At 49.2% G+C, this 13,298-nt stretch overlaps 1 protein-coding gene across 1 annotated transcript in view; it reads left to right on the plus strand.

Annotated features, from left to right (window-relative positions):
* Positions 1 to 1,045: 1,045 nt before the first annotated feature.
* The window catches only part of LOC146784247 (neuropeptide Y receptor type 1-like), a 170,135-nt gene continuing 157,882 nt past the window's right edge, over positions 1,046 to 13,298 (plus strand). Inside the window, exon 1 of the mRNA XM_085633490.1 lies at positions 1,046 to 1,178. The gene's annotated coding sequence lies outside the window, so the exon portion shown is untranslated. The remainder of the gene's footprint in view (positions 1,179 to 13,298) is intronic.

Raw genomic sequence — 13,298 nt, forward strand, 5'->3', positions numbered from 1 at the left:
GTGCAATGCCAGAGCTGCCCGTGGGTCAGAGGGCAGGGATGTCATGACCGACGTTGCAGCTCCGGCTTGCTGAGCAGTGGCAGAGATGACCGAGCCCCGCGCGGGAATGATAGGGGAGAAGTAGTTCAGCACTGAGATACATTGGCAGAGTTGGATGGGGTGGGATGAGGTCCCAGTTCTAGGAAACCATAGTGCGCTGGGGTCCAGAGTTAGATGCACTGGCGCAGCTGTGTGCGCCCCTCTGCTGATACAGGAGGGCGTGCTACACATCACAATTGAGGAACTTTGGAAGAGCTGAGGTGAGGATAAGCCTTACTTTGAAAGCCATACCCCCAAAACCCATGTGGTTTCCATGGAGACGGGAAGCGATTGCTTAGCAACAGCAGATGGTCCTACTAGGCTGGTCTTGGCGCCAGCATCCCCATCATGGTCCCACGTTCCCATCTTCCTGTCTGTGGGAAATAGAAAATCTGCGCAGTCTAATTACTCCTTTGTGTGACGAAGTTTGACAAATTTGGGGAAACCCTCGTGGAGAAGGGGAGAGATGCATAGCGGGTTACACAGCGGTATATGTGCCTTTTTTGTGAGATGGAGTTTGACAGATTCAGGGGCCGCTCATGGGGCGGGGAGATATAGCGGGTACATGGTTGTGGGAAATCTCTTTGGACGGAGGTAACGGGGGTTGTGGTGCGGTCTGTGGGGGTCTTGGAAGGGCGGCACACAGTGGCGGGGGCTGATTTGGGGGAGCAATGCGGGAGTTGCGCGGTGGGAAGCCCTTGGCCGGTGGGTGCGCAGTGCACCGGCGTCAGTGAGCTGAGGAGTGCGTGGTGGGGTCACGCAGCGGAGGGTCACACTGTGTAGGTGGGCGCCTGTGAGGTGGGGGCTAGGGGGGGCGTTCTGGGGCTGCCTCTTCGCGCCTTCATCCACGCGGCGCCGAATCTGCGCTGTTTCTGTGGGCGGAGTCAGGTGCTTCTCGCTCTCTCGCGCCTGTCTCTCGTACTGACCCTCCTGTGGTGGATCGCGAGGATCATCACACCCGCAGTTTGGAGACGACACCAGGGTCTGAAGAGACACCGGCGGGTGCCGTGCCGCAAATATGGAGCCCGCCGGCTGAGCAAGCACCCCGCTGCACCGGACCACCTGCGGCCACCGAGCACCATGCTATAGAGGGGCCCCAGGTAAGGGAACCGCGGTGTGAGGGCCCCCGTGCTATAACGACATGGGCTGCGACAAGTCACGGTCGGGGTGCTTTGGCAGGCTTTGGACCCCAGTGCTGGAGCAGAAGGGCTGTTTCTGATTTGGATTTTAGGATTGAGGTGCAGTGGTGCTCCGGATGGTGGTTTCTGCGCTCGGCTCCCCAGAGGGTGCTGCGGGGAGGGATTGAGGTGTATTGACAGAGCTATGTGCAGTGAGTGGGATCTGGTACTCCGATAGAACTGGTGGGCGCGTGTCATGCACGAGGTGGATGCATTGGCTGTGATTTCAGTTTGTGCTAAAGATCACAATTGAGGTGCATTGGCAGAGCTGTGTGCAGTGAGTGGGATCTGGTACTCTGATAGCAGTGGTGGGCACGTGTCATGCACGAGGTGGGTGCATTGGCTGTGATTTGTGCGGTCCCATGCCCTGGGGTATCATTGTGTGCTAAAGATCAGGGTTGAGGTGCATTGGCAGAGCTGTGTGCAGTGAGTGGGAGCTGGCACTTTGATAGCAGTGGTGGGCACGTGTCATGCACGAGGTGGGTGCATTGGCTGTGATTTGTGCGGCCCCATGCCCTGGGGTATCCGTGTGTGCTAAAGATCAGGATTGAGGTGCATTGGCAGGGCTGTGTGCATTGAGTGAGATCTGGTACTCTGAAAGCAGTGGTTGGCGCGTTGGCGCGTGTCATGCACGAGGTGGGTACATTGGCTGTGATTTGTGCGGGCCCCATGCCCTGGGGTATCAGTGTGTGCTAAAGATCAGGACTGAGGTGCATTGGCAGGGCTGTGTGCATTGAGTGAGATCTGGTACTCTGAAAGCAGTGGTTGGCGCATGTCATGCACGAGGTGGGTGCATTGGCTGTGATTTCAGTGTGTGCTAAAGATCAGGATTGAGGTTCATTGGCAGGGTTGTGTGCATTGAGTGAGATCTGGTACTCTGAAAGCAGCGGTTGGTGCATGTCATGCCCGAGGTGGGTGCATTGGCTGTAATTTCAGTGTGTGCTAAATATTCGGATTGAGGTGCATTGGCAGAGCTGTGTGCAGTGAGTGGGATCTGGTACTCTGATAGCAGTGGTTGGCGCGTGTCATGCACGAGGTCGGTGCATTGGCTGTGATTTGTGTGGTCCCATGCCCTGTGGCATCAGTGTGTGCCAAAGATCAGGATTGAGGTGCATTGACAGAGCTGTGTGCAGTGAGTGGGAGATGGCACTTTGATAGCAGTGGTGGGCGCGTGTCATGCACGAGGTGCATTGGCTGTGATTTCAGTTTGTGCTAAAGATCACAATTGAAGTGCATTGGCAGAGCTGTGTGCAGTGAGTGGGATCTGGTACTCTGATAGCAGTGGTGGGCACGTGTCATGCACAAGGTGGGTACATTGGCTGTGATTTGTGCGGCGCCATGCCTTGGGGTATCAGTGTGTGCTAAAGATTGGGATTGAGGTGCATTGGCAGAGCTGTGTGCAGTGAGTGGGATCTGGTACTCTGATAGCAGTGGTGGGCACGTGTCATGCACGAGGTGGGTGCATTGGCTGTGATTTGTGCGGCCCCATGCCCTGGGGTATCAGTGTGTGCTAAAGATCAGGATTGAGGTGCATTGGCCGAGCTGTGTGCAGTGAGTGGGAGCTGGTACTCAGCAGTGGTGGGCGCGTGTCATGCATGAGATGCATTGGCTGTGATTTGTGCGGCCCCACGCCCTGGGGTATCAGTGTGTGCTAAAGATCAGGTTTGAGGTGCATTGGCAGAGCTGTGTGCATTGAGTGAGATCTGGTACTCTGAAAGCAGTGGTTGGCGCGTGTCATGCACGAGGTGGATACATTGGCTGTGATTTGTGCGGGCCCCATGCCCTGGGGTATCAGTGTGTGTTAAAGATCAGGATTGAGGTGCATTGGCAGGGCTGTGTGCATTGAGTGAGATCTGGTAATCTGAAAGCAGTGGTTGGCGCATGTCATGCACGAGGTGGGTGCATTGGCTGTGATTTCAGTGTGTGCTAAAGATCAGGATTGAGGTTCATTGGCAGGGTTGTGTGCATTGAGTGAGATCTGGTACTCTGAAAGCAGTGGTTGGTGCATGTCATGCCCGAGGTGGGTGCATTGGCTGTAATTTCAGTGTGTGCTAAATATTCGGATTGAGGTGCATTGGCAGAGCTGTGTGCAGTGAGTGGGATCTGGTACTCTGATAGCAGTGGTTGGCGCGTGTCATGCACGAGGTCGGTGCATTGGCTGTGATTTGTGCGGTCCCATGCCCTGTGGTATCAGTGTGTGCTAAAGATCAGGATTGAGGTGCATTGACAGAGCTGTGTGCAGTGAGTGGGAGATGGCACTTTGATAGCAGTGGTGGGCGCGTGTCATGCACGAGGTGCATTGGCTGTGATTTCAGTTTGTGCTAAAGATCACAATTGAAGTGCATTGGCAGAGCTGTGTGCAGTGAGTGGGATCTGGCACTCTGATAGCAGTGGTGGGCACGTGTCATGCTCGAGGTGGGTACATTGGCTGTGATTTGTGCGGCCCCATGCCTTGGGGTATCAGTGTGTGCTAAAGATTGGGATTGAGGTGCATTGACAGAGCTGTGTGCATTGAGTGAGATCTGGTACTCTGATAGCAGTGGTGGTGCATGTCATGCACGAGGTGGGTGCATTGGCTGTGATTTGTGCGGCCCCATGCCCTGGGGTATCAGTGTGTGCTAAAGATCAGGATTGAGGTGCATTGGCCGAGCTGTGTGCAGTGAGTGGGAGCTGGTACTCAGCAGTGGTGGGCGCGTGTCATGCATGAGATGCATTGGCTGTGATTTCTGCGGCCCCACGCCCTGGGGTATCAGTGTGTGCTAAAGATCAGGTTTGAGGTGCATTGGCAGAGCTGTGTGCAGTGAGTGGGATCTGGTACTCTGATAGCAGTGGTGGGCACGTGTCATGCATGAGGTGGGTGCATTGGCTGTGATTCGTACGATTCCATGCCCTGGGGTATCAGTGTGTGCTAAAGATCAGGATAGAGGTGCATTGGCAGAGCTGTGTGCAGTGAGTGGGATCTGGCACTTTGATAGCAGTGGTGGGCACGTGTCATGCATGAGGTGCATTGGCTGTGATTTGTGCGGCCCCACGCCCTGGGGTATCAGTGTGTGCTAAAGATCAGGATTGAGGTGCATTGGCAGAGCTGTGTGCAGTGAGTGTTAGCTGTCACTTTGATAGGAGTGGTGGGCGCGTGTCATGCACGAGGTGGGTGCATTGGCTGTGATTTCAGTTCGTGCTGATGTTCAGGATTGAGGTGCATTGGCAGAGCTGTGTGCAGCGAGTGGGAGCTGTCACTTTGATAGGAGGTGGGCGCGTGTCATGCACGAGGTGCATTGGCTGTGATTTCAGTTCGTGCTGATGTTCAGAACTGAGGTGATTTGCAAAGACTTGTGGGGATCCATGTCCTGGAAACAAGGATTGCTCCCCGCCAAGGCCGAGGTGCATTCGTTTGCTCGGTATTTGTGATAGAAGTGAAATAGCAATGTGTGCCCCAAGTCAAAATGAAGGCAGAGCTGCGATGGGGGCGCGCGTGGGTCACTGTACTGGAACAGCAGGGGTCTGCGCATCAAAAGTGCTTTATGTATTCGCTATGGTACTCCAAGCCGTGGGCGCTGTGGCCCGACCGGGCACCAGAAGACCTGTTGGCGGCTCTCTTAGTTCCATTATGGCACGGATGCTGCAACTGTGCGGGGGTCCCTGAATGGGAGCAGCAGGGATGCTGTAGGCCAGGACCGAGGTGCATCAGGGGAGCTCAACGGGGGTGGCTGCACTGTACTAATTGAACAGGGAAGCCGTAGGTCCGCCTAGGTGCATTGACAGAGCTGGATGTGAACGCTTGGTGGTCGCTCTGTCCCTGATTTGTACAGCAGCCTCTTGTTTCCGGAGATCGGGGGCTCTTCTCGGGACTCCGCTAACAAGAGCACCCCCCCTTAGACACTTGAAGCCCTGAGCGCTCTGCCAAGTTTAAAACAGGGCCCTATCTTGAAGACAACACAGTGTGCTTAGGGGAATACTGTGCAGGAGAATTGGTTGCAAAGGATGTTTTGTTTCCACACTGCGTGGGAGGAAACTGGTTATCGGCGGGAAAAAAAACTACGCCACACTATTTGCCACTTATGGTATCAGTAGGATTTGTGCCCATCCGCCTGCGGCAGGGCGAGTTTAAGGATTCAGGAGTAATAGAACAGCCCCATTGGCAATGAAGGGCAACACTGCCCGGTCCCAGGTTCTTTAAGGTGGCTCATGATTGAGGCAAAGGGCATTTATGAAACATCATGTCAGGGATAAAAGCAGGGCCGCTGGAATTATGCAGTAGGGGAGCACCGCATTATGTGGCAGGATTGACTGAAATATGTGTCAGCAGCATGATGCGGCACCTTTTGTGATAGTATTACTTTCACATTTGGCATGTTTGCATTGCTTAACACTGTCTGGGTAAAGGTGCCACTTCATTAGTAGCAGTTTATTGCCCAAATACACCATAAGCAACAGAAAGCGGCCCAGTCAACGTCTGCAAAGGGCCTTCCACTGCGCAGCAGCATGCGCTCTTATGTTTTAGAAACTTTTTTAGAACTTTAAAAATATATATATATATAATCTGCAGATTATCTTGAAGATGCTGAATTGTGAAGCAAATGTGGCAAATTTAGGGCTCCCGGTTTTATGGTACTTATTTTTTAGATATTTCTGTCTGTATTTATCCATATTTATTTTTTGCTAATTTTATCAGTATTTATCCATATTTATTTTGGGTTTTGTGGAAAAATTAAGTTGAAATTAGTATATTTCCACATTTATTTAACCGATAAATATACACTCATGCTTGAATGCCTGTCAGGTTTGAGTGCTGTGAACACCCGCAGAAGATAAATCAGTGCACATAGATGAAAATATGCACATTTCAGTATCAACCTTTTGCATATCCACTGCTGTTAAAGCCTCTTTACTAAAATTACTTTTTTTTTACCCCCCTTATCTATCATTTCACAAATCCATTGCCCTGGCAGTCATGGTAGACAGTATTTAGAAGGACTCAAAAATCAACCCAATTTCCGTTTTTATCTACATTAAAAATTAAATACAGACAAGAAAATTAATGTTTTCTGTCTGTATTTATCTGTAAAAATCAGTAAAAACGGAAAACAGGGAGCCTTAATTATAATGCAGAACAACGGCAGCCACAAAATCGCATAATTCCAGTGGCCCTGCATGTAAGGCACTATATATAGCCCATATGTACTAACGCATTTTGTCATAGACAAAGAAAGGAAAAAGAACCTTTGCTACATCCGACCCTATGCCTTATGACCCCAAAATGGCTTTCAAAGAAACAGACTATTTCTGGAGGCTCCTGAGTGGCGAGAAGCAAAAGAGAGTGTCCAACCCTTCAAGAAAGGATCCTTCGCTCTCTGAGGTCAGCACCAAACATATTGACCTACTTCCCTTGCACCCTTGAGACTTATCCCGTTGGCCATTTTAAGCACTCAGGGGCAAATGTATCAACATCACCATTTGCGATTCTCAAATAGCGATTTTTAAAGAATCGCTATTTGAGAATTGCAAAACGGGATGTATTAAAAAAATTGCAAACTTTTTGCGATTTCTTAAAATTCCTTAATTGCGATTAGCAAATTGCGAAATCGCAATGAAGGAATACCTGCCCATTCATTCCTATGGGCCAGGAGACCCATAGGAATGAATGGGAAGTAATTCTCAAATAGCGAATCGCAATTTGCTAATCGCAATTTGAGAATAATTTCAAAGGTGCAAGGGTGTCATGATGACACCCTGATGCACCCCTGAAATTAGCATGTGTGTGCATATGGCGCACATACATGCCCTAAGGGCATGTATGAGCGCCACGTGGCACTTTGTAAAATTTAAAAAAGTGCTTTTTGAAAGGAAATCGCAAATTACCACCAACTGGAAGTTGGTGGTAATTTGCGATTTCTTAAGGATAATTCGCACAACTTGGGTGCTTTTTACATATCATTTAAGAAATCGCAATTTGCGATTTCTTAAATGCTTACGCAAAATTAAGAAATCGCTAAATTAGCAATTCCTTAATTTTGCGATGGGATTTGCCTCATACATCCCGATTACCGATTTTTTAATCGCAAACGCTGTTATTTTGCGAATCGCAGCGTTTGCGATTAAAAAATCGTTTGATACATATGCCCCTCAGTGCTGAACAACATACCTCAGCCATCCGTCTAAAAGTTGTTTTTACTCTAATGTGACTCGAGAATCTCTGCTGAATAATACTTGACCTGCCAGATAATTCATATTGTTAGATTGCCTCAAAGTTGGCTTCCTGTGGAGGTAATCCAGCTCTGCCAATGCTCTCTCTTGGAGTGATATTTGATCTGTCAGGCCACTAATCTGGTCAGGTTGCTTGATGTGGATATACTCCAGATCTCGTAATGCAGTTTACTGGGAACCTTTGAGTTATGTTCATTGGCTGCATTGATGTTAAATCCGCCTCCAGTATGGTACCTTCCTAATGGTTGTGTGTCACTTTCAATCATATCTGATGTGCCTGTAAATCCTGTAAGATGTCGTTAGGCTCTCTGACATCCTTTATGGCCTTGTTTGTGCCATCTAGAATACTTTCTAAATAAATGCATATTTTCTCATTATGCTCTGGAAACAACAAGGTCTTAGGGATGGGCCTACAGAAATCCAGGAGGCAGTCATACTGGACTCACCCAGCATAGGACATTATCCATGTACACAGGTCCTTCTGAGTTTAACCTCTTCAGTGCCCATGACGAGATAGTCTCGTCATGGAGCACGGTTGCGCTGTGCCCATGACGAGACTATCTCGTCATGAACCCCACCCACTAGTGCAACGCCCGGCACAGGAGGGGGAAAGGGCGTGGCACTGAAGGGATTAATTATATAAGTGACTGTAGCAAGTTGGTGACGGTTGTATGCAAGAATATTGTGTCCAGCTCCGCCTGTTACTCTCCTCTCTTCCTTCCACCACATTCTCCATCTTCTCCTCTCCTGCCCTCTCCTCTATGTTCTCTGGTTCTCCTTCTTCCTCCACCCTGTTCTCAATGACCCCTTCTCTCTCTTGACTCCTTTCTGTGGCTTTGCTCTTGGAACCTTCCATCACTTGCATGCACTCCTTCCTCTTCCATAACATGTTCTTTTTTCCTCCACCCTCGCACCTGCCCATCCATTCTGCCAATGCACCTCAATTCTGCCCTGTGGCCCTACCTACTACTTCAGCACTGAGACCCATAGACAGTCTCAGTGTCCCCCCTCTCTGCCATGACCACCCCTAAGGTGCCCTAGACCTCCTCCTTAGAAAAGCCTCCATCTTGCATGGAAGGATTTTAGCCAATCAGGTTAGGGGATGTTCCCTCACCGAAGGGAGGGGACATACTAAGGGTGTAGTCACCCTAAAAGACACAAAGCCCTGACGATGCACCTGACTCATGGCACGTAGCGCTCGTGGCAAGTACCATAATGAACCCTCTGTTGCAGGTGTAGGGTGCATGGTGCTGGTGTAGGGGTACCCCAACACTTCTGGGGCCCCCAATCCTTCAGGAGGATCCTATTCTACCCCAAGGCCAATGAATATCTGTGATATATGGGAGACTCAGGGGCCCCTCTGCACATTCTGCAGGGGGGTCCATCATTTTACTGTAAGTCACTGGAGAGAGAAGGGGAGGGGGAGAGGTAGGGGGAGGGAGAGGGGGAGGGGGAGGGGGAGAGGGAGAGGGAGAGGGAGAGAGAGAGAGAGAGAGAGGGAGAGGGAGAGGGAGAGAGAGAGAGAGAGAGAGAGTAAATAACCACTCATCCTGACATTCAAATTGCAGGTGGCCGAACTATTACAATGTAAATTAAAGACTTTATAATACAACTTTATAATAGAGACAGAAAATGAATCACCATCTAACTGGGCACACAATGTGCAAGCAAAATAAACAGCTGCTATTTGAAGTTAATATAAACTTTGAAGCACTTTTGTCACTGAAGAGAAATTAACTGTTTTAGGCGGAAGTGAACGATGTGCACAGGCTGTGTGAAGTCACTGAAATTGAAGGGAGCCAATGTGAATAGTGGAAAGACCCATTGTCTCATACTGTAAGCTGTGGTGGGCAGAAGCAAATGTGAATGACAATTTAACAGACCAATGGATTAAGATATTATGTATGATTGTTTAAAAAAACAATAGTTTGGCGAGACAGCTATGGCCGTCTCAAAGGTCAACCTTAAAAAGAGACAGAAGGAGAGGAAACATATATGAGACCACTGAGATAAAAGAGAGGCAAAGAGTTCTAATTAAAGAACTAAATGCTCGTCTTCATATGGATGCACAAACAAAAGTGAGGCAGTGTAGAAAAGTGTCCCTTTTTGCATGGTTACGCCCCACGTTTTGCCTGATATATGATGCACTTTGACTGAGTGTGCACTAGGTCCCTGCCCATCAGGTTCCCAGTGCCTGTGTTCTTTCCCAAAACTGTACCTTTGTTTCCACATTGGCACACTTCTGGCCCACAAGTAAGTCCCTTGTAAAAGGTACCAGTGGTACCAATGGCCTTGTGACCACAGAGGGTCTCTAAGGGCTGCAGCATGTATTATGCCACCCTCAGAGACCCCTCACCTAACACATACACACTGCCATTGCAGACTGTGTGTTTTGTTGCACACAAAACTTAAAAGTCAACATGGCACACATCCCTGTGGGCTATGCCTACCTATCACTGCCTACGGCATAGGTAAGTCACCCCTCTAGCAGACCTCACATCCCTAATGCAGGGTGCACTATACCACAGGTGAGGTCATAGCTGCATGAGACTAATGCACCTACAGTGTCTAAGTCCATTCTTATGGCGAACAAAGCGGTACAAAAGGGGGTGCTGATGGACGGAGCATTAGAACCAATCAAACACTCACACCCAGTCAACAGATCTGGGTTTGATCCATCACCGTTCTTTAGCCCACTCTGCCACCCCAGTTCAGACATGGCCATATGCAAATCAGTCTGACCCTGTGCCTCATGGGAACAGTCCAGCCCGAACTGCCAAGCCATGCCTTCCCTGGACCGGAAACAAGCTTCCTAGGACCAGTTTCTGGCATTTCAGCCGTCTTCAGCCAGGCTTGCTTGAATCCAGTGGCAAAGTGAGCAAGGGACTCACGTCTGAGCATACCCTGTCAACTTATGGCGAACAAAGCGGTACAAAAGGGGGTGCTGATGGACGGAGCATTAGAACCAATCAAACACTCACACCCAGTCAATAGATCTGGGTTTGATCCATCACCGTTCATTAGCCCACTCTGCCACCCCAGTTCAGACATGGCCATATGTAAATCAGTCTGACCCTGTGCCTCATGGGAACAGTCCAGCCCGAACTGCCAAGCCATGCCTTCCCTGGACCGGAAACAAGCTTCCTAGGACCAGTTTCTGGCATTTCAGCCGTCTTCAGCCAAGCTTGCTTGAATCCAGTGGCAAAGTGAGCAAGGGACTCACGTCTGAGCATGCCCTGACAACGTATGGCAAACAAAGCGGTACAAAAGGGGGTGCTGATGGACGGAGCATTAGAACCAATCAAACACTCACACCCAGTCAACAGATCTGGGTTTGATCCATCACCGTTCTTTAGCCCACTCTGCCACCCCAGTTCAGACATGGCCATATGCAAATCAGTCTGACCCTGTGCCTCATGGGAACAGTCCAGCCCGAACTGCCAAGCCATGCCTTCCCTGGACCGGAAACAAGCTTCCTAGACCGGTTTCTGGCATTTCATCCGTCTTCAGCCAGGCTTGCTTGAATCCAGTGACAAAGTGAGCAAGGGACTCACGTCTGAGCATACCCTGTCAACTTATGGCAAACAAAGCGGTACAAAAGGGGGTGCTGATGGACGGAGCATTAGAACCAATCAAACACTCACACCCAGTCAACAGATCTGGGTTTCATCCATCACCGTTCTTTAGCCCACTCTGCCACCCCAGTTCAGACATGGCCATATGCAAATCAGTCTGACCCTGTGCCTCATAGGAACAGTCCAGCCCGAACTGCCAAGCCATGCCTTCCCTGGACCGGAAACAAGCTTCCTAGACCGGTTTCTGGCATTTCATCCGTCTTCAGCCAGGCTTGCTTGAATCCAGTGGCAAAGTGAGCAAGGGACTCACGTCTGAGCATACCCTGTCAACTTATGGCAAACAAAGCGGTACAAAAGGGGGTGCTGATGGACGGAGCATTAGAACCAATCAAACACTCACACCCAGTCAACAGATCTGGGTTTCATCCATCACCGTTCTTTAGCCCACTCTGCCACCCCAGTTCAGACATGGCCATATGCAAATCAGTCTGACCCTGTGCCTCATAGGAACAGTCCAGCCCGAACTGCCAAGCCATGCCTTCCCTGGACCGGAAACAAGCTTCCTAGACCGGTTTCTGGCATTTCATCCGTCTTCAGCCAGGCTTGCTTGAATCCAGTGGCAAAGTGAGCAAGGGACTCACGTCTGAGCATACCCTGTCAACTTATGGCGAACAAAGCGGTACAAAATCACCACCCCCTTTTGTACCGCTTTGCTGGATTCAAGTTTCTCCATTGAAACGCTTTGGGCCCCTGATGCTGATTTGCACCCTGCACCCGGCTGCCCTGGTACCGCTGGTGGTGTAAGGTTAGTGCTGCCTTGTGGCCCCCCAGTGCTCACTTTAACTGCCAGGGCCTGTGCCCTGAAAATGAGGGTACCTACCTGCAAACCGCACATCTTGTGGGTGCCCCCATTCTTCATTGACTAAAATTGGGCCCAGTGACCTCTGCACCCGGCCGCCCCAGTCCTGCTGGTGGTGCAGTACCGATCTTAAGTTGAACCTTGCCCAGTGTTGGTCTAAACCCCGAAGACTGGAAGAGTAAGTAGTGTCACCTCTTAATGCCTATAACAGTTTTCCTTCCACGGGATTGCATTGTATTTCTCCTACTGCATTTAACTGTCTATCTTTTGCAGCTGATAAGTTGCTACTGTTTTTGATAGACAGCACAAAAGCATTTCTCATACTGTAAAGTATTCCTACTGCATTTCGAAAAGTATTAGTACTCTTGAAACTGTTAATTACCTGCAACTGAGTTCCTCTTGGTTCTTAAAATAAAATAACAAAATAATAACTTTTTATACAAAACAATTAGTCTGGGATTCAGCCTTTGAGTGTGTGTAATCATGTATTGCCCGAGTGTGTACAACAAATGCTTAACACAGCCCACTGATAAGCCTAGCTGCTCAACCATTCTACCACAAATAGAGCTTTTAGTATTATCTACTTAAGCCTACTGTAAGAACTCTGGGGACACACTGGACTCTGTGCACACTATACCTTATATAGTGTATATAAAGCCAGCTTCCTACAGGCAGTCATGAGCACTTTCCTTCTGGATCATTAGCTATGAAGGAGGCGGGGTCACAAGGTCTCGATTGACCCGTAAACCTGCAACAATATTCTATCTAAAGTATTGACTACCAGTATATCGTCATGGTAATAAGATATTATGTTTAGATTAATAAATCTGTACTTCCCTATATGTAATTACCTTGACTATATGATGATAGTCGATATTGTGAGCGCCATTTTTTTGCAGGCCAGTATGTTGTTTTGATATTTTGACATGCATCCGTTAAGAAATTTACAGCATTTTCTATGGAGCAGGCATAAGGGCATTATAAAACTAAGGATTGGCAAAGCCAACAGGTCTTGCCTATGCAAGAGCTATTGGCTTTGCCAATGTGTTTTAGCCATGTTGTACAACAGCATGACTGCTGTTCAGCATGGCAAACATTAGTGACGTAGAGGAGGATGGCATGGAATATCATAGAGTGGAATGGCGTGGAGTGTCCTAGAGTGGAATTGAGAAGAGTGGAGAAGAGTGTCCTAGAGTGGAGTGGCATAGAGTGTTGTGTATTGTAGTGGCATAGAGTGGAGTCATATAGAGTGGTATTCCATGGAGTGGCATACAGTAGAGTGGACTGGTGTACAGTGAATTGGCATAGAATTCAGCAGTGTACAATGCAGCGCTGTAGAATGCAGTGGCATAGAGTAGAGTGTTGCATAGTAGAGTGGAGTGGTGCAGAGTGGAGTGGTCCGAG

The sequence above is a fragment of the Triturus cristatus genome, chromosome 11 (assembly GCF_964204655.1).
Source record: "Triturus cristatus chromosome 11, aTriCri1.1, whole genome shotgun sequence".
Lineage (NCBI taxonomy): Eukaryota > Metazoa > Chordata > Amphibia > Caudata > Salamandridae > Triturus > Triturus cristatus.